Raw genomic sequence first — 18255 nt, forward strand, 5'->3', positions numbered from 1 at the left:
CACAAGGCTCAATTCTTGCGCCGCTCTTGTTTAGCCTGTATATGCTCCCACTAAGTCAAATAATGAGAAAGAATCAAATTGCCTATCACAGCTATGCTGTGACACACAGATTTACCTAGCTTTATCTCCAAATGACTACAGCCCCATTGAATCACTCTGCCAATGCATTGATGAAATCAACAGTTGGATGTGCCAAAATTTTCTTCAGTTAAACAAGGAGAAAACTGAGGTCATTGCATTTGGAAATAAAGATGAAGTTCACAAGGTGAATGCATACCTTAACTCAAGGGGTCAAACAACCAAAAGGCAAGTCAAGAATCTTGGTGTGATTCTAGAGACCGACCTTAGTTTCAGCTGTCATGTCAAAGCAGTGACTAAATCAGCGTACTATCACCTAAAAAATATTGCAAGAATAAGATGCTTTGTGCCCAGGCAAGACCTGGAGAAACTAGTCCATGCCTTCATCACCAGCAGGGTGGACTATTGTAATGGTCTCCTCACTGGCCTTCCCAAAAGACCATCAGACAGCTGCAGCTCATCCAGAACGCTGCTGCCAGGATCCTGACTCGAACCAGAAAATCAAAGCACATCACACCAATCCTCAGGTCCTTACACTGGCTTCCAGTGACATTTAGAATTGATTTTAAAGCACTTTTACTCGTTTATAAATCACTCAATGGACTAGGACCTAAATACATTGCAGATATGATCACTATTTATACACCTAACAGACCACTCAGATCACTAGGATCAAGTCAGTTAGAAATACCAAAGGTTCACACCAAACAAGGAGAATCTGCTTTTAGTTATTATGCTGCTCGCATCTGGAACCAGCTTCCTGAAGAGATCAGATGTGCTGAAACATTAGTCACTTTTAAATCCAGACTCAAAACTCATCTGTTTAGTTGTGCATTTACAGAATGAGCACTGTGCTGCGTCCGAACTGTGCTACTTTGGCTACTTTGCTTCTTTTATTTTAAACTGTTTTAAATCAATCTTTTTGCTTTAAATTCAATTTATCTTAAATCAGTGTTTTTATTTTATTTTAATTTCTTTTATTGTTATTTAAATCTTGTAATTATTTTATTTCCTCTTTTGTAAAGCACTTTGAATTACCATTGTGTATGAAATGTGCTATATAAATAAACTTGCCTTGCCTTGACTTACTGCTTATTTAATTCAATTGCCTTTAAAGTAGCTGTTCTTTAAACAGAGTTTGACTGTTTTTAACTACTTAACTAATGCTTTTATCTTTAATGTAGCTCAGTTTGAAGTATTTTTTGTATTTCATTCATTACGTATCTAGTATAATGGCACTTAGTGTGCCTCACCTTAAAATAGGGGCTTTTGCAGCAGCTTTTGCTTACGGCCATACCACCCTATTCACGCCTGATCTCGTCTGATCTCAGAAGCTAAGCAGAGTTGGGCCTAGTTAGTACTTGGATGGGAGACTGCCTAGGAATACCAGGTGCTGTAAGTTTTTGAGTTTTTTCACTACTTATCTAATACACTGGCCCTTAGTGTGGCCAAAGTTTGACCAGCTCTTTGCTTTCCCTTACTGCTTTTTTAATTCAATTGCCTTTAAAGCAGCTGTTCTTTAAACAGAGTTTGACTGTTTTTAACTACTTAACTAATGCTCTTATCTTTAATGTAGCTCATTTTGAAGTATTTTTTTGTATTTCATTCATTACTTGTCTAGTATAATGGCACTTAGTGTGCCTCACCTTAAAATAGGGGCTTTTTGCAGCAGCTTTTAGCTTACGGCCATACCACCCTGTTCACGCCTGATCTCGTCTGATCTCAGAAGCTAGCAGAGTTGGGCCTAGTTAGTACTTGGATGGGAGACTGCCTAGGAATACCAGGTGCTGTAAGTTTTGAGTTTTTCACTACTTATCTAATACACTGGCCCTTAGTGTGGCCAAAGTTTGACCAGCTCTTTGCTTTCCTTACTGCTTATTTAATTCAATTGTCTTTAAAGTAGCTGTTCTTTAAACAGAGTTTGACTGTTTTTAACTACTTAACTAATGCTCTTATCTTTAATGTAGCTCATTTTAAAGTATTTTTTGTATTTCATTCATTACTTATCTAGTATAATGGCACTTAGTGTGCCTCACCTTAAAATAGGGGCTTTTGCAGCAGCTTTAGCTTACGGCCATACCACCCTGTTCAAGCCTGATCTCGTCTGATCTCAGAAGCTAAGCAGAGTTGGGCCTAGTTAGTACTTGGATGGGAGACTGCCTAGGAATACCAGGTGCTGTAAGTTTTTGAGTTTTTTCACTACTTATCTAATACACTGGCCCTTAGTGTGGCCAAAGTTTGACCAGCTCTTTGCTTTCCCTTACTGCTTATTTAATTCAATTGCCTTTAAAGTAGCTGTTCTTTAAACAGAGTTTGACTGTTTTTAACTACTTAACTAATGCTCTTATCTTTAATGTAGCTCATTTTGAAGTATTTTTTGTATTTCATTCATTACTTATCTAGTATAATGGCACTTAGTGTTCCTCACCTTAAAATAGGGGCTTTTTGCGGCAGCTTTAAGCCACGGCCATACCACCCTGTTCACGCCTGATCTCGTCTGATCTCAGAAGCTAAGCAGAGTTGGGCCTAGTTAGTACTTGGATGGGAGACTGCCTAGGAATACCAGGTGCTGTAAGTTTTGAGTTTTTCACTACTTATCTAATACACTGGCCCTTAGTGTGGCCAAAGTTTGACCAACTCTTTGCTTTCCTTACTGCTTATTTAATTCAATTGCCTTTAAAGTAGCTGTTCTTTAAACAGAGTTTGACTGTTTTTAACTACTTAACTAATGCTCTTATCTTTAATGTAGCTCATTTTGAAGTATTTTTTGTATTTCATTCATTACTTATCTAGTATAAAGGGACTTAGTGTGCCTTCACCTTAAAATAGGGGCTTTTGCAGCAGCTTTCGCTTACGGCCATACCACCCTGTTCACGCCTGATCTCAGAAGCTAAGCAGAGTTGGGCCTAGTTAGTACTTGGATGGGAGACTGCCTAGGAATACCAGGTGCTGTATGTTTTTGAGTTTTTCACTACTTATCTAATACACTGGCCCTTAGTGTGGCCAAAGTTTGACCAACTCTTTGCTTTCCCTTACTGCTTATTTAATTCAATTGCCTTTAAAGTAGCTGTTCTTTAAACAGAGTTTGACTGTTTTTAACTACTTAACTAATGCTCTTATCTTTAATGTAGCTCATTTTGAAGTATATTTTTGTATTTCATTCATTACTTATCTAGTATAATGGCACTTAGTGTGCCTCACCTTAAAATAGGGGCTTTTTGTAGCAGCTTTAGCACGGCCATACCACCCTGTTCACGTCTGATCTCAGAAGCTAACAGAGTTGGGCCTAGTTAGTACTTGGATGGGAGACTGCCTAGGAATACCAGGTGCTGTAAGTTTTTGAGTTTTTTCACTACTTATCTAATACACTGGCCCTTAGTGTGGCCAAAGTTTGACCAGCTCTTTGCTTTCCCTTACTGAAAGCATTAGTTAAGTAGTTAAAAACAGTCAAACTCTGTTTAAAGAACAGCTACTTTAAAGGCAATTGAATTAAAAAAGCAGTAAGGGAAAGCAAAGAGCTCTGCTTCCGGCTTGCGACTGTTCGGACGCTCTTGCTTACTGCTCGCGCTTTGCTTCTTTTTATCTACTTTTATCTTTTTTTCTGATTTTACTAAGTTTTAACTTCAGCATATAGCACAGTGCTCAAACAACACATATTTGGCAAAAACTTTCGGGATTGCAATAATAGCTACTACGAAGAACTAGATTATCTGCCTCCCGCTGCTAGCAGCTTACATTCCGGAGACGGGAAAACACAGCTTCCTATTTTCAACAAACAAGAAAGAAAATGCCTCTTCTGGAATCTACTTGCTGCACAAACTGCCACAGACTGCTACAAAGGATTGTGGCTCTTGAAACAAAGTTACTTGCTGGACTCCCAAAACAAGCAGATCACACAGCAGATCATCACGGACCCCTCAGCCCACAGCCGGTGAGTCCTGTGAATCGAATCAATCTCGACAGTATACAAATGTAGCGAATCAAGCTAAAGCTGATCAACACACAAATCAGTGGCAAAGACAGGAGCGAGACCCAAAGGCACTCGAGACATCAGACTGTCACGAGTATCTCATATTGCCGCTGTGGCATCATCTACCCCAGACATGGCCATGAGAAGGCTTGGAAAACTGGTATTTTACCACCCCTGTACAGCTCGAGAACAGATTTGAATCTTTAACGAATTTGGGTGAGGAATCCCCGAAAGTGACTGAGCAGGAGTCATATCAGCCAGTAGCTAACACCGCTACAAACAGGCGCTCAAGGTCGAGCAGACAGCGGCGTTCAGATCACAGAGAAGCCGAGCCCAGAACTCTGATAGTCGGAGACTCCATTATCAGAAACGTCAGGAGCAGAACGACAACTACATGCTGCTTTCCTCAAGCGACCGTCTCTGATGTAAACTATGGACTTCAGAACGTTCTAATGAAGCACAAGACTGCAAAACGAGTCATCATCCATGTGGGGAAGAATGACATTCGTAAGGAGCAATCAGAACTCCTGAAGAGGGACTTCAGTGAACTTATCGAAACACTTCAAAGAGTTGAAGTCCAGTCGTTCATCAGTGGACCACTCCCAGCAAGGGGAACAAACATGTTTTCACGGTTGCTTGGACTGAATACTTGGCTACAAAGAACCTGCAGTCAAAAAGGAGTCAACTTCATCGACAACTTCAATCTGTTCTGGGGACACAGACAACTGTTTAAACTGGATGGCCTTCACCCAAACAAACTTGGTGCGAGAGTGTTAAAGGACAACATCTATTTTTCACTCCATCATCCATCAGCAGAGTGTGCCAGTCCACTCAACATGAATGGCACACACACACCTGGACAAAGTATGGATGACGACAGGACTTCATATCAGCCTCAGAGTCATCATCTGGTCGACACATCCCACAAGGACACTGAAAACACCACAGAGCCACAACAAGCACTGTCTGTGGACACTATCACGGTTGAGCCCTGCCCGCAGAGCCCATCACAGACACAATGTGACGCACAACAACGGCTCCAGGACTCAGAGCCGAAGGACGACTCTCTGGTAATCAGCCAGGAAGCCAGGACAGCATAATTCTGCCACCGGAAACACCAATGCTCTGTTTACCAGAGACATTATCCTCTCTCAAGCATCGCCACTTCTCAGCTTCTCACAAAAATGGAGGAACTGGTGGCTAAAACCAGACTCTCCCACTCCTTTGCTGCGAGCCCCCAGTTATCAACTACAAAACGGCGGGCACCACCGCCTCCAAGGCCGCTGGGCCCAGCTCGCCCTCCTCCAGCGAGAGCTCTTCGGCCGCTGCGACAACGCCAGGCCATCCCTCCTCCATCTGCAGCTGGTAAAGCAAAACAACTGATAACAGCTCTCAGTGATGTGTTTCGGGTCCCCGCGACTACAGCAAAACTTCCAGGGATGTTTAGAAAACAAGCGGGAACCCAGTGTGTCTCTCACTATCTCCGTCTTATTACAGGATAGAAAGTCTAAGGCCTTCTCAAGGCGTACAACTGACAAATCTAATCTGCGGCCCATTAGACAACAAACTCAGACTTCTATAGAAACAAAAAGTACTACCATCAAGCTAGCATTATTAAATGTTCGATCACTAAAAACAAATCATTTGTGATCAATGATTTAATAATTACAAACAATCTAGATTTTATGTTTCTAAATGAAACATGGCTTGAAGAAAGCTGCAGTGCAACAGTGCTCAATGAAACAGCCCCTCCCAACTTCACTTATATGAATGTTTGCAGAGTTGACAAGAGAGGGGGTGGGGTTACTGCTCTCTTTAAAGATGTCTTTCAGTGCAGACAAGTGTCATTTGGTCAGTACTTGTCATTTGAATATCTAGGGATTGTGTTGAAAGGTGCTCCACGCATCCTGTTTATCATTATTTACAGGCCTCCAAAATATTCTCCAGCCTTTGTTGAAGAGTTCACAGAATTGTTATCAATGATTTGTTCAGAATTTGACTGTTTTGTGATTGCAGGGATTTTAATATCCACATAGAAAATGCAGAAATCAAAACTACAAAAGAATTTGTAACCGTTTTAAACACTTTTGAGCTGATTCAGCATGTGCATGGACCTACACATCACCATGGGCACACGCTAGATTTACTCATTAGTAAGGGTTTACAGCTTTCGTCCATTGTTATCAAGGATGTAGCACTGTCTGATCACTTCTGTATTTTCTTTGATATATTGATCTCTGCTACCACTGAATCCAGATCTGTCACTGTCAGAAAGAGATGCATTAATGAGAACACAAGTGTGCTATTTATGAAGGCTGTTTCTTCAATGCCAAGCATTTCTGCCGACTGCGTTGATCTTCTCCTAGAGTCCTTTGACTCAAAAGTTAAGAATGTCATGGATGACATTGCACCTGTGAAAGTCAGTAAGAAGACTGGCAGACAAAAGTCATGTTGAGAAAATCAACAGCAGTGCAGATCATGAAAAGGCAATGCAGAAAGGCTGAGCGGACGTGGCGGAAGACAAAACTTGAAATCCACTATAGCATCTATAAAGACAGCCTGCATGCTTTTAATGGAATTAGCCACAGCACGACAGAAGTTTTCTCAAACCTTATAAATAGTAACCTGAACAACACCCGCACTCTTTTGCTACGGTTGAGAGACTGACAAACCCCCAAGTCAGATTCCCAGTGAAATGCTTTCTGACAGCAAATGCAATGAGTTTGCCTCATTCTTTTCTGAGAAGATCGAAAATATCAGAAAGGCAATTAAAACATCAGATGATGTAGAGATATGTCAGATTCAACCACAATCTCAAAAAGGAGTCACTATGTGTGTTCTTGAAGCAATTGATAGCAAAACTTTGGAGGAAGTAATACAGCACCTAAAATCCTCAACCTGCTGTCTTGACACACTCCCCACATCCTTTCTTAAAAGCGTGTTTGACTGTTTAAAAGCTGACATCTTAGAAGTGGTGAACACATCACTTCTTTCTGGGACTTTTCCAAACGCCCTGAAAACTGCGGTTGTTAAGCCCTCCTGAAAAAGAGAAATCTTGATAACAGTATATTGAGTAACTATAGACCGATATCAAATCTTCCGGTCATAGGCAAGATCATTGAAAAGGTAGTTCTGAATCAGCTGAACAGCTACTTGAACTCAAATGGTTATCTGGATAATTTTCAATCTGGTTTCAGACCGCACCACAGCACAGAGACAGCGTTAGTTAAGATAATAAATGATATTCGCTTAAACTCTGATTCTGGTAAAATATCAGTGCTGGTACTACTAGATCTTAGTGCTGCGTTTGACACTGTCGATCATAACATTCTTCTAGACAGACTGGAAAACTGGGTCGGGCTTTCTGGAATGGCTCTAAACTGGTTCAGGTCATATTTAGAGGAGGGGTTATTATGTGAGTATAGGAGAGCATAGGTCTAAGTGGACGTCCATGACATGCGGAGTCCCACAAGGCTCAATTCTTGCGCCGCTCTTGTTTAGCCTGTATATGCTCCCACTAAGTCAAATAATGAGAAAGAATCAAATTGCCTATCACAGCTATGCTGACGACACACAGACAGATTTACCTAGCTTTATCTCCAAATGACTACAGCCCCATTGAATCACTCTGCCAATGCATTGATGAAAATCACAGTTGGATGTGCCAAAATTTTCTTCAGTTAAACAAGGAGAAAACTGAGGTCATTGCATTTTAAAGATGAAGTTCACAAAAGACCTTAATCAGACAGCTGCAGCTCATCAGCCAGAAGCGCTGCTATCCAGGATGCCTGACTCTGGAGAAAAGTCCAGAAAGCATCTAAAGCACATCACACTGCAATCCTCAGGTCCTTACACTGGTCCTTCCAGTGACATTTAGAATTGATTTTAAAGCACTTTTACTCGTTTATAAATCACTCAATGGACTAGGACCTAAATACATTGCAGATATGATCACTATTTATACACCTAACAGACCACTCAGATCACTAGGATCAAGTCAGTTAGAAATACCAAAGGTTCACACCAAACAAGGAGAATCTGCTTTTAGTTATTATGCTGCTCGCATCTGGAACCAGCTTCCTGAAGAGATCAGATGTGCTGAAACAAATCAAATCAAATTCAAATTCAAATTCAAATTTTATTTGTCATACACACATACATGGTGGTACGACATGCAGTGAAATGTTCTTTACAACCGTCCAGCATCAAAATAGAAACAAAATTTAAATGTATATATAAATATAAAATATAAGAAATATATATAAAAAGAAGTGTGCAAAGTAGAATATAAAAAAATAAAATAAAATAGAATATAAATATAAAGTATAAGATATAAAGTGTAAAGTGTAAGTGTAAAGTGGCTGTGCAATGTCCAGTGCAAAGTGGCTAGTGCAATTGTCCAAATGTAAGTGGCGAGTATCTGGGGAAAGAGGGGTGAACATGGGAATTCGGTATTTAGGTGCTGGGTGTTCTCTTGTTCAGACTCCGAATGGCCTGCGGGAAGAAGCTCCTCCTCATTCTCTCTGTGTTTGCCTTCAGGGAACGTAAAGCGCTTTCCTGAACGCAGCAGAGCAAAAGAGTCCATTGTTGGGATGGCTGAGGTCTTCCACGATCTTCCTGGCCCTGGTACAGCACCGCTTGTTGTAGATGTGCTGCAGCACAGGGAGCTCAGTGCGGATGGTGCGCTCAGCTGACCGCACCACCTTCTGGAGAGCTCGCCTGTCCTGCATGGTGCTGTTTCCAAACCAGGAGGTGATGTTTCCCGTCAGGACACTCTCGATGGTGCAGGTGTAAAAGTTCCTGAGCACCTGAGATGGGAGTCTGAAGTCCCTTAAGCGCCTCAGATGGTATAGACGCTGCCGGGCCTTCTTCACCAGGGTGTTGATGTGACAGGACCAAGACAGGTCCTGCGTGATGTGAACACCCAGGTACCGGAAACTGTCCACTCTCTCCACTGGGGTCCCGTCGATCTTGATGGGATGGTAAGAGCGCACCTGCTTCGTGCTGAAGTCCACTATTAACTCCTTTGTTTTGCTGACGTTCAGGAGAAGATTGTTCTCCTGACACCATCTCTCCAGGTTGTTGATCTCCTGAAGGTAGGCCATCTCATCGTTGTTGGAGATCAGGCCCACCACGACAGTGTCGTCAGCAAATTTAATGATGGTGGTGGAGTTTGTAGTGGCCACACAGTCATGTGTGTACAGCGAGTACAGCAGGGGGCTCAGAACACAACCCTGAGGGGCTCCAGTGCTGAGAGTGAGGGAGGATGAGGTGTGTTTTCCCATCCGTACGGCTTGTGGTCTGTCGGTCAGGAAGTTGGTGATCCAGTGACGCAGGGATGGGCTGAGTCCCAGGACCTCCAACTTCGAGGTGAGCGTGGAGGAACTATGGTGTTGAACGCTGAACTATAGTCCACGAACAGCATTTTCACATAGTTCCCTTTCCTAAAATCCAGGTGGCTTGTGGTTGTGTGGAGGAGGTGTGTGATGGCATCCTCCGTAGACCGGTTTTGGCGGTAAGCAAACTGTAGTGGGTCGAGTGTGTCCGGTAGTGATGCGGTGATGAAGTCTCTGACGAGTCTCTCGAAGCACTTCATCACTACAGACGTCAGAGCTACAGGGCGGTAATCATTAAGGCAAGATGGTTGAGGTTTCTTCGGCACAGGAACAATGATGGACTCTTTGAAACACGAGGGGACTACAGACTGTTTCAGGAGAGATTAAATATCTCAGTGAACACCGGTGCTAGCTGGTCAGCACAGGCTCTCAGAACCCGACCTGTGATGCCGTCAGGTCCTGCTGCCTTCCTGGTGTTCACTCTCTGACTGCCTTCCTCCTTACGTCGTGCTCCGAAATGGTGAACGCGATTTCCTCTCCGGCTCTCTCGGCGTGCGTGCTGTTCATCATGCGCTAAGCGGCGCTAAGCGTGATTAGCGTGATTAGCTGCAGCCTCGAAACGAGCATAAAGGTGTTTAGCTCGTCTGCCAGAGAAGCATCCGCGCTCTCCACTCTGGAGGTTGGCGTTTTATAGTCCGTGATGTTTCTCAGTCCCTGCCAAAGGCTCCTAGAGTCACTGTGTTGAAACTGTGACTCAAGTTTCCTCCCGTAGCGCCTCTTTGCCTCCTTTACCGCTCTGCGCACGCCGTATGACGCAGCCTTGTATTCAGACATATCCCCGTTGACAATCCCCGTATTATAGGCTGCGGAGCGGGATCTCAGAGAGTCGCGGATAGTTTTGTCTACCCACGGCTTCTGGTTGGGAAACGTTCCTGATGACGGTTTTCTCTACCGTGTCATCCGCTAGTTTCCCGATGAATCCCACCACCGCTTCCGTGAACACGTTGACGTCCTCGGAGCTACACCTGAACATGGCCCAGTCTGCGTCATCCAAAGCGTCCTGCAGAGCGGCCACCGAATGGTCAGTCCAGCGTGACACCTCCCTCTGTACCGGGGCTTCCTGTTTCAGCCTCTGTTTGTAAACAGGTACGAGGAAAATGGCGGCATGGTCCGATTTACCAAACGGTGGGCATGATTTTGCCTTGTAGCTGTCTCTGAAGGGTGTGTAACAGTGATCCAGTGTCCTTTCGCCCCTGGTGGGGCAGGTGATGTGCTGGTGAAAGTTCGGCAGTGCGCGCTTGAGGTTTGCACTGTTAAAATCCCCAGCACAATGAGTGCGGCGCCCGGTGTTGTGACTGGTGTGTTGTGAGGTGGTCGTGTAAATCCCATATTGCAGCGTCCGTGTCCGCTTGAGGTGGAATATAAACGGCGCTGACTATGACCGAGCTGAATTCCCGTGGAAGATAGAAAGGGCGACATTTGATGGTCAGAAGTTCCAGGTTTGGTGTGCAGGAGCGTGAGAGAAGAACAACGCTCGCGCTGTCGCACCAGCGGTTGTTCACCATCAGACACACTCCACCTCCCCGTGTCTTCCCCGACTCCATTGTTCTGTCCATGCGGTAAACGGAGAAAAACTCGGCCGGTTGTATGGCGTGGTCCGGTACCGCTGGGTTCAGCCATGTCTCGGTGAAGCAGAGGAGGTTGCAGTCCCGAATGTCTCTCTGGAACTTGATCCTTGCCCTGAGGTCATCGAGCTTGTTTTCCAGAGACTGGACGTTGGCTAACAGGACACTAGGTAGGGGAGCGCGGTGTGAGCGTGCCCTCAACCTGTTCCTGACGCCGGCTCGTTTCCCTCGTGGACGCCGGTGCGGGTCGCGTCCTTTTGTCTTCGTCAGGATCTCGCTCGGCCAGCATGGGTCCGGGTTTAAAAACGGCGAAAGTTGGGTGCATTGTACACCAATAGATATAAGAGTGGCTCGGTCGTATGTAATAATAGCCATCTTATATAAAGAAAACGCGCAGACTGTCCAAAATACTAAAAATTAAAAAGAAAAACAAAAAGTTTTGCAGGAGCTGGTCGTGACGGCAGCCGAACTCAACGGCGCCATCTTGAATTACATTAGTCACTTTTAAATCCAGACTCAAAACTCATCTGTTTAGTTGTGCATTTACAGAATGAGCACTGTGCTGCGTCCGAACTGTGCTACTTTGCTTCTTTTATTTTAAACTGTTTTAAATCAATCTCTTTTGCTTTAAATTCAATTTATCTTAAATCAGTGTTTTTATTTTATTTTAATTTCTTTTATTGTTATTTAAATCTTGTAATTATTTTATTTCCTCTTTGTAAAGCACTTTGAATTACCATTGTGTATGAAATGTGCTATATAAATAAACTTGCCTTGCCTTGCCTTACTGCTTATTTAATTCAATTGCCTTTAAAGTAACTGTTCTTTAAACAGAGTTTGACTGTTTTTAACTACTTAACTAATGCTCTTATCTTTAATGTAGCTCATTTTGAAGTATTTTTTTGTATTTCATTCATTACTTATCTAGTATAATGGCACTTAGTGTGCCTCACCTTAAAATAGGGGCTTTTGCAGCAGCTTCTACACGGCCATCCCACCCTGTTCACGCCTGATCTCGTCTGATCTCAGAAGCTAAGCAGAGTTGGGCTTAGTTATTACTTGGATGGGAGACTGCCTAGGAATACCAGGTGCTGTAAGTTTTTGAGTTTTTTCACTACTTATCTAATACACTGGCCCTTAGTGTGGCCAAAGTTTGACCAGCTCTTTGCTTTCCCTTACTGAAAGCATTAGTTAAGTAGTTAAAAACAGTCAAACTCTGTTTAAAGAACAGCTACTTTAAAGGCAATTGAATTAAAAAAGCAGTAAGGGAAAGCAAAGAGCTCTGCTTCCGGCTTCTATGCGACTGTTCGGACGCTCTTGCTTACTGCTCCAGCGCTTTGCTTCTTTTTATCTACTTTTATCTACTTTTTCTGATTTTACTAAGTTTTAACTTCAGCATATAGCACAGTGCTCAAACAACACATATTTGGCAAAAACTTTCGGGATTGCAATAATAGCTACTACGAAGAACTAGATTTTCTGCCTCCCGCTGCTAGCAGATTACATTCGGAGACGGAAAACACAGCTTCCTATTTTCAACAAACAAGAAAGAAAATGCCTCTTCTGGAATCTTCTTGCTGCACAAACTGCCACAGACTGCTACAAAGGATTGTGGCTCTTGAAACAAAGTTACTTGCTGGACTCCCAAAACAAGCAGATCACACAGCAGATCATCACGGACCCCCTCAGCCCACAGCCGGTGAGTCCTGTGAATCGAATCAATCTCGACAGTATACAAATGTAGCGAATCAAGCTAAAGCTGATCAACACACAAATCAGTGGCAAAGACAGGGAGCGAGACCCAAAGGCACTCGAGACATCAGACTGTCACGAGTATCTCATATTGCCGCTGTGGCATCATCTACCCCAGACATGGCCATGAGAAGTCTTGGAAAAACTGGTATTTTACCACCCCCTGTACAGCTCGAGAACAGATTTGAATCTTTAACGAATTTGGGTGAGGAATCCCCGAAAGTGACTGAGCAGGAGTCATATCAGCCAGTAGCTAACACCGCTACAAACAGGCGCTCAAGGTTGAGCAGACAGCGGCGTTCAGATCACAGAGAAGCCGAGCCCAGAACTCTGATAGTCAGAGACTCCATTATCAGAAACGTCAGGAGCAGAACGACAACTACATGCTGCTTTCCTCAAGCGACCGTCTCTGATGTAAACTATGGACTTCAGAACGTTCTAATGAAGCACAAGACTGCAAAACGAGTCATCATCCATGTGGGGAAGAATGACATTCGTAAGGAGCAATCAGAACTCCTGAAGAGGGACTTCAGTGAACTTATCGAAACACTTCAAAGAGTTGAAGTCCAGTCGTTCATCAGTGGACCACTCCCAGCAAGGGGAACAAACATGTTTTCACGGTTGCTTGGACTGAATACTTGGCTACAAAGAACCTGCAGTCAAAAAGGAGTCAACTTCATCGACAACTTCAATCTGTTCTGGGGACACAGACAACTGTTTAAACTGGATGGCCTTCACCCAAACAAACTTGGTGCGAGAGTGTTAAAGGACAACATCTATTTTTCACTCCGTCATCCATCAGCAGAGTGTGCCAGTCCACTCAACATGAATGGCACACACACACCTGGACAAAGTATGGATGACGACAGGACTTCATATCAGCCTCAGAGTCATCATCTGGTCGACACATCCCACAAGGACACTGAAAACACCACAGAGCCACAACAAGCACTGTCTGTAGACACTATCACGGTTGAGCCCTGCCCGCAGAGCCCATCACTGACACAATGTGACGCACAACAACGGCTCCAGGACTCAGAGCCGAAGGACGACTCTCTGGTAATCAGCCAGGGAAGCCAGGACAGCATAATTCTGCCACCGGAAACACCAATGCTCTGTTTACCAGAGACATTATCCCTCTCTCAAGCATCGCCACTTCTCAGCTTCTCACAAAAAATGGAGGAACTGGTGGCTAAAACCAGACTCTCCTACTCCTTTGCTGCGAGCCCCAGTTATCAACTACACAAAACGGCGGGCACCACCGCCTCCAAGGCCGCTGGGCCCAGCTCGCCTCCTCCAGCGAGAGCTCTTCGGCCGCTGCGACAACGCCAGGCCATCCCTCCTCCATCTGCAGCTGGTAAAGCAAAAACAACTGATAACAGCTCTCAGTGATGTGTTTCGGGTCCCCGCGACTACAGCAAAAACTTCCAGGGATGTTTAGAAAACAAGCGGGAACCCAGTGTGTCTCTCACTATCTCCGTCTTATTACAGGATAGAAAGTCTAAGGCCTTCTCAAGGCGTACAACTGACAAATCTAATTCATGCCCATTAGACAACAAACTCAGACTTCTATAGAAACAAAAAGTACTACCATCAAGCTAGCATTATTAAATGTTCGATCACTAAAAAACAAATCATTTGTGATCAATGATTTAATAATTACAAACAATCTAGATTTTATGTTTCTAAATGAAACATGGCTTGAAGAAAGCTGCAGTGCAACAGTGCTCAATGAAACAGCCCCTCCCAACTTCACTTATATGAATGTTTGCAGAGTTGACAAGAGAGGGGTGGGGTTACTGCTCTCTTTAAAGATGTCTTTCAGTGCAGACAAGTGTCATTTGGTCAGTACTTGTCATTTGAATATCTAGGGATTGTGTTGAAAGGTGCTCCACGCATCCTGTTTATCATTATTTACAGGCCTCCAAAATATTCTCCAGCCTTTGTTGAAGAGTTCACAGAATTGTTATCAATGATTTGTTCAGAATTTGACTGTTTTGTGATTGCAGGGGATTTTAATATCCACATAGAAAATGCAGAAATCAAAACTACAAAAGAATTTGTAACCGTTTTAAACACTTTTGAGCTGATTCAGCATGTGCATGGACCTACACATCACCATGGGCACACGCTAGATTTACTCATTAGTAAGGGTTTACAGCTTTCGTCCATTGTTATCAAGGATGTAGCACTGTCTGATCACTTCTGTATTTTCTTTGATATATTGATCTCTGCTACCACTGAATCCAGATCTGTCACTGTCAGAAAGAGATGCATTAATGAGAACACAAGTGTGCTATTTATGAAGGCTGTTTCTTCAATGCCAAGCATTTCTGCCGACTGCGTTGATCTTCTCCTAGAGTCCTTTGACTCAAAAGTTAAGAATGTCATGGATGACATTGCACCTGTGAAAGTCAGTAAGAAGACTGGCAGACAAAAGTCATGTTGAGAAAATCAACAGCAGTGCAGATCATGAAAAGGCAATGCAGAAAGGCTGAGCGGACGTGGCGGAAGACAAAACTTGAAATCCACTATAGCATCTATAAAGACAGCCTGCATGCTTTTAATGTGGAATTAGCCACAGCACGACAGAAGTTTTTCTCAAACCTTATAAATAGTAACCTGAACAACACCCGCACTCTTTTTGCTACGGTTGAGAGACTGACAAACCCCCCAAGTCAGATTCCCAGTGAAATGCTTTCTGACAGCAAATGCAATGAGTTTGCCTCATTCTTTTCTGAGAAGATCGAAAATATCAGAAAGGCGATTAAAACATCAGATGATGTAGAGATATGTCAGATTCAACCACAATCTCAAAAAGGAGTCACTATGTGTGTTCTTGAAGCAATTGATAGCAAAACTTTGGAGGAAGTAATACAGCACCTAAAATCCTCAACCTGCTGTCTTGACACACTCCCCACATCCTTTCTCAAAAGCGTGTTTGACTGTTTAAAAGCTGACATCTTAGAAGTGGTGAACACATCACTTCTTTCTGGGTCTTTCCAAACGCCCTGAAAACTGCAGCTGTTAAGCCCCTCCTGAAAAAGAGAAATCTTGATAACAGTATATTGAGTAACTATAGACCGATATCAAATCTTCCGGTCATAGGCAAGATCATTGAAAAGGTAGTTCTGAATCAGCTGAACAGCTACTTGAACTCAAATGGTTATCTGGATAATTTTCAATCTGGTTTCAGACCGCACCACAGCACAGAGACAGCGTTGGTTAAGATAATAAATGATATTCGCCTAAACTCTGATTCTGGTAAAATATCAGTGCTGGTACTACTAGATCTTAGTGCTGCGTTTGACACTGTCGATCATAACATTCTTCTAGACAGACTGGAAAACTGGGTCGGGCTTTCTGGAACGGCTCTAAACTGGTTCAGGTCATATTTAGAGGAGGGGTTATTATGTGAGTATAGGAGAGCATAGGTCTAAGTGGACGTCCATGACATGCGGAGTCCCACAAGGCTCAATTCTTGCGCCGCTCTTGTTTAGCCTGTATATGCTCCCACTAAGTCAAATAATGAGAAAGAATCAAATTGCCTATCACAGCTATGCTGACGACACACAGATTTACCTAGCTTTATCTCCAAATGACTACAGCCCCATTGAATCACTCTGCCAATGCATTGATGAAATCAACAGTTGGATGTGCCAAAATTTTCTTCAGTTAAACAAGGAGAAAACTGAGGTCATTGCATTTGGAAATAAAGATGAAGTTCACAAGGTGAATGCATACCTTAACTCAAGGGGTCAAACAACCAAAAGGCAAGTCAAGAATCTTGGTGTGATTCTAGAGACCGACCTTAGTTTCAGCTGTCATGTCAAAGCAGTGACTAAATCAGCGTACTATCACCTAAAAATATTGCAAGAATAAGATGCTTTGTGCCCAGGCAAGACCTGGAGAAACTAGTCCATGCCTTCATCACCAGCAGGGTGGACTATTGTAATGGTCTCCTCACTGGCCTTCCCAAAAGACCATCAGACAGCTGCAGCTCATCCAGAACGCTGCTGCCAGGATCCTGACTCGAACCAGAAAATCAAAGCACATCACACCAATCCTCAGGTCCTTACACTGGCTTCCAGTGACATTTAGAATTGATTTTAAAGCACTTTTACTCGTTTATAAATCACTCAATGGACTAGGACCTAAATACATTGCAGATATGATCACTATTTATACACCTAACAGACCACTCAGATCACTAGGATCAAGTCAGTTAGAAATACCAAAGGTTCACACCAAACAAGGAGAATCTGCTTTTAGTTATTATGCTACTCGCATCTGGAACCAGCTTCCTGAAGAGATCAGATGTGCTGAAACATTAGTCACTTTTAAATGCAGACTCAAAACTCATCTGTTTAGTTGTGCATTTACAGAATGAGCACTGTGCTGCGTCCGAACTGTGCTACTTTGCTTCTTTTATTTTTAACTGTTTTAAATCAATCTCTTTTGCTTTAAATTCAATTTATCTTAAATCAGTGTTTTTATTTTATTTTAATTTCTTTTATTGTTATTTAAATCTTGTAATTATTTTATTTCCTCTTTTGTAAAGCACTTTGAATTACCATTGTGTATGAAATGTGCTATATAAATAAACTTGCCTTGCCTTGCCTTACTGCTTATTTAATTCAATTGCCTTTAAAGCAGCTGTTCTTTAAACAGAATTTGACTGTTTTTAACTACTTAACTAATGCTCTTATCTTTAATGTAGCTCATTTTGAAGTATTTTTTTGTATTTCATTCATTACTTATCTAGTATAATGGCACTTAGTGTGCCTCACCTTAAAATAGGGGGCTTTTTGCAGCAGCTTTCGCTTAAGGCCATCCCACCCTGTTCACGCCTGATCTCGTCTGATCTCAGAAGCTAAGCAGAGTTGGGCCTAGTTAGTACTTGGATGGGAGACTGCCTAGGAATACCAGGTGCTGTAAGTTTTGAGTTTTTCACTACTTATCTAATAAACTTGGCCCTTAGTGTGGCCAAAGTTTGACCAGCTCTTTGCTTTCCCTTACTGCTTATTTAATTCAATTGCCTTTAAAGTAGCTGTTCTTTAAACAGAGTTTGACTGTTTTTAACTACTTAACTAATGCTCTTATCTTTAATGTAGCTCATTTTGAAGTATTTTTTTGTATTTCATTCATTACTTATCTAGTATAATGGCACTTAGTGTGCCTCACCTTAAAATATAGGGCTTTTTGCAGCAGCTTTCGCCACGGCCATCCCACCCTGTTCACGTCTGATCTCAGAAGCTAAGCAGAGTTGGGCCTAGTTATTACTTGGATGGGAGACTGCCTAGGATTACCAGGTGCTGTAAGTTTTTGAGTTTTTTCACTACTTATCTAATACACTGGCCCTTAGTGTGGCCAAAGTTTGACCAGCTCTTTGCTTTCCCTTACTGCTTATTTAATTCAATTGCCTTTAAAGTAGCTGTTCTTTAAACAGAGTTTGACTGTTTTTAACTACTTAACTAATGCTCTTATCTTTAAT

General features: G+C 42.8%; 7 pseudogenes; all 7 read left to right on the forward strand.

Moving 5' to 3' along the window:
* The first annotated feature begins 1361 nt into the window (after positions 1-1361).
* LOC122338824 lies at positions 1362-1480 on the forward strand (annotated as a pseudogene).
* Positions 1481-1756: 276 nt separating this feature from the next.
* Positions 1757-1874, forward strand: LOC122338761 (annotated as a pseudogene).
* Positions 1875-2144: 270 nt separating this feature from the next.
* LOC122338828 lies at positions 2145-2263 on the forward strand (annotated as a pseudogene).
* A 274-nt stretch (positions 2264-2537) lies between these two features.
* On the forward strand, positions 2538-2656 carry LOC122338760 (annotated as a pseudogene).
* Positions 2657-2927: 271 nt separating this feature from the next.
* LOC122338784 lies at positions 2928-3036 on the forward strand (annotated as a pseudogene).
* Positions 3037-11990: 8954 nt separating this feature from the next.
* LOC122338790 lies at positions 11991-12109 on the forward strand (annotated as a pseudogene).
* Positions 12110-17583: 5474 nt separating this feature from the next.
* LOC122338754 lies at positions 17584-17702 on the forward strand (annotated as a pseudogene).
* The last annotated feature ends 553 nt before the right edge of the window (positions 17703-18255 follow it).

Source organism: Puntigrus tetrazona, unplaced genomic scaffold, assembly GCF_018831695.1.
Source record: "Puntigrus tetrazona isolate hp1 unplaced genomic scaffold, ASM1883169v1 S000000988, whole genome shotgun sequence".
Classification (NCBI taxonomy): Eukaryota; Metazoa; Chordata; class Actinopteri; order Cypriniformes; family Cyprinidae; genus Puntigrus; species Puntigrus tetrazona.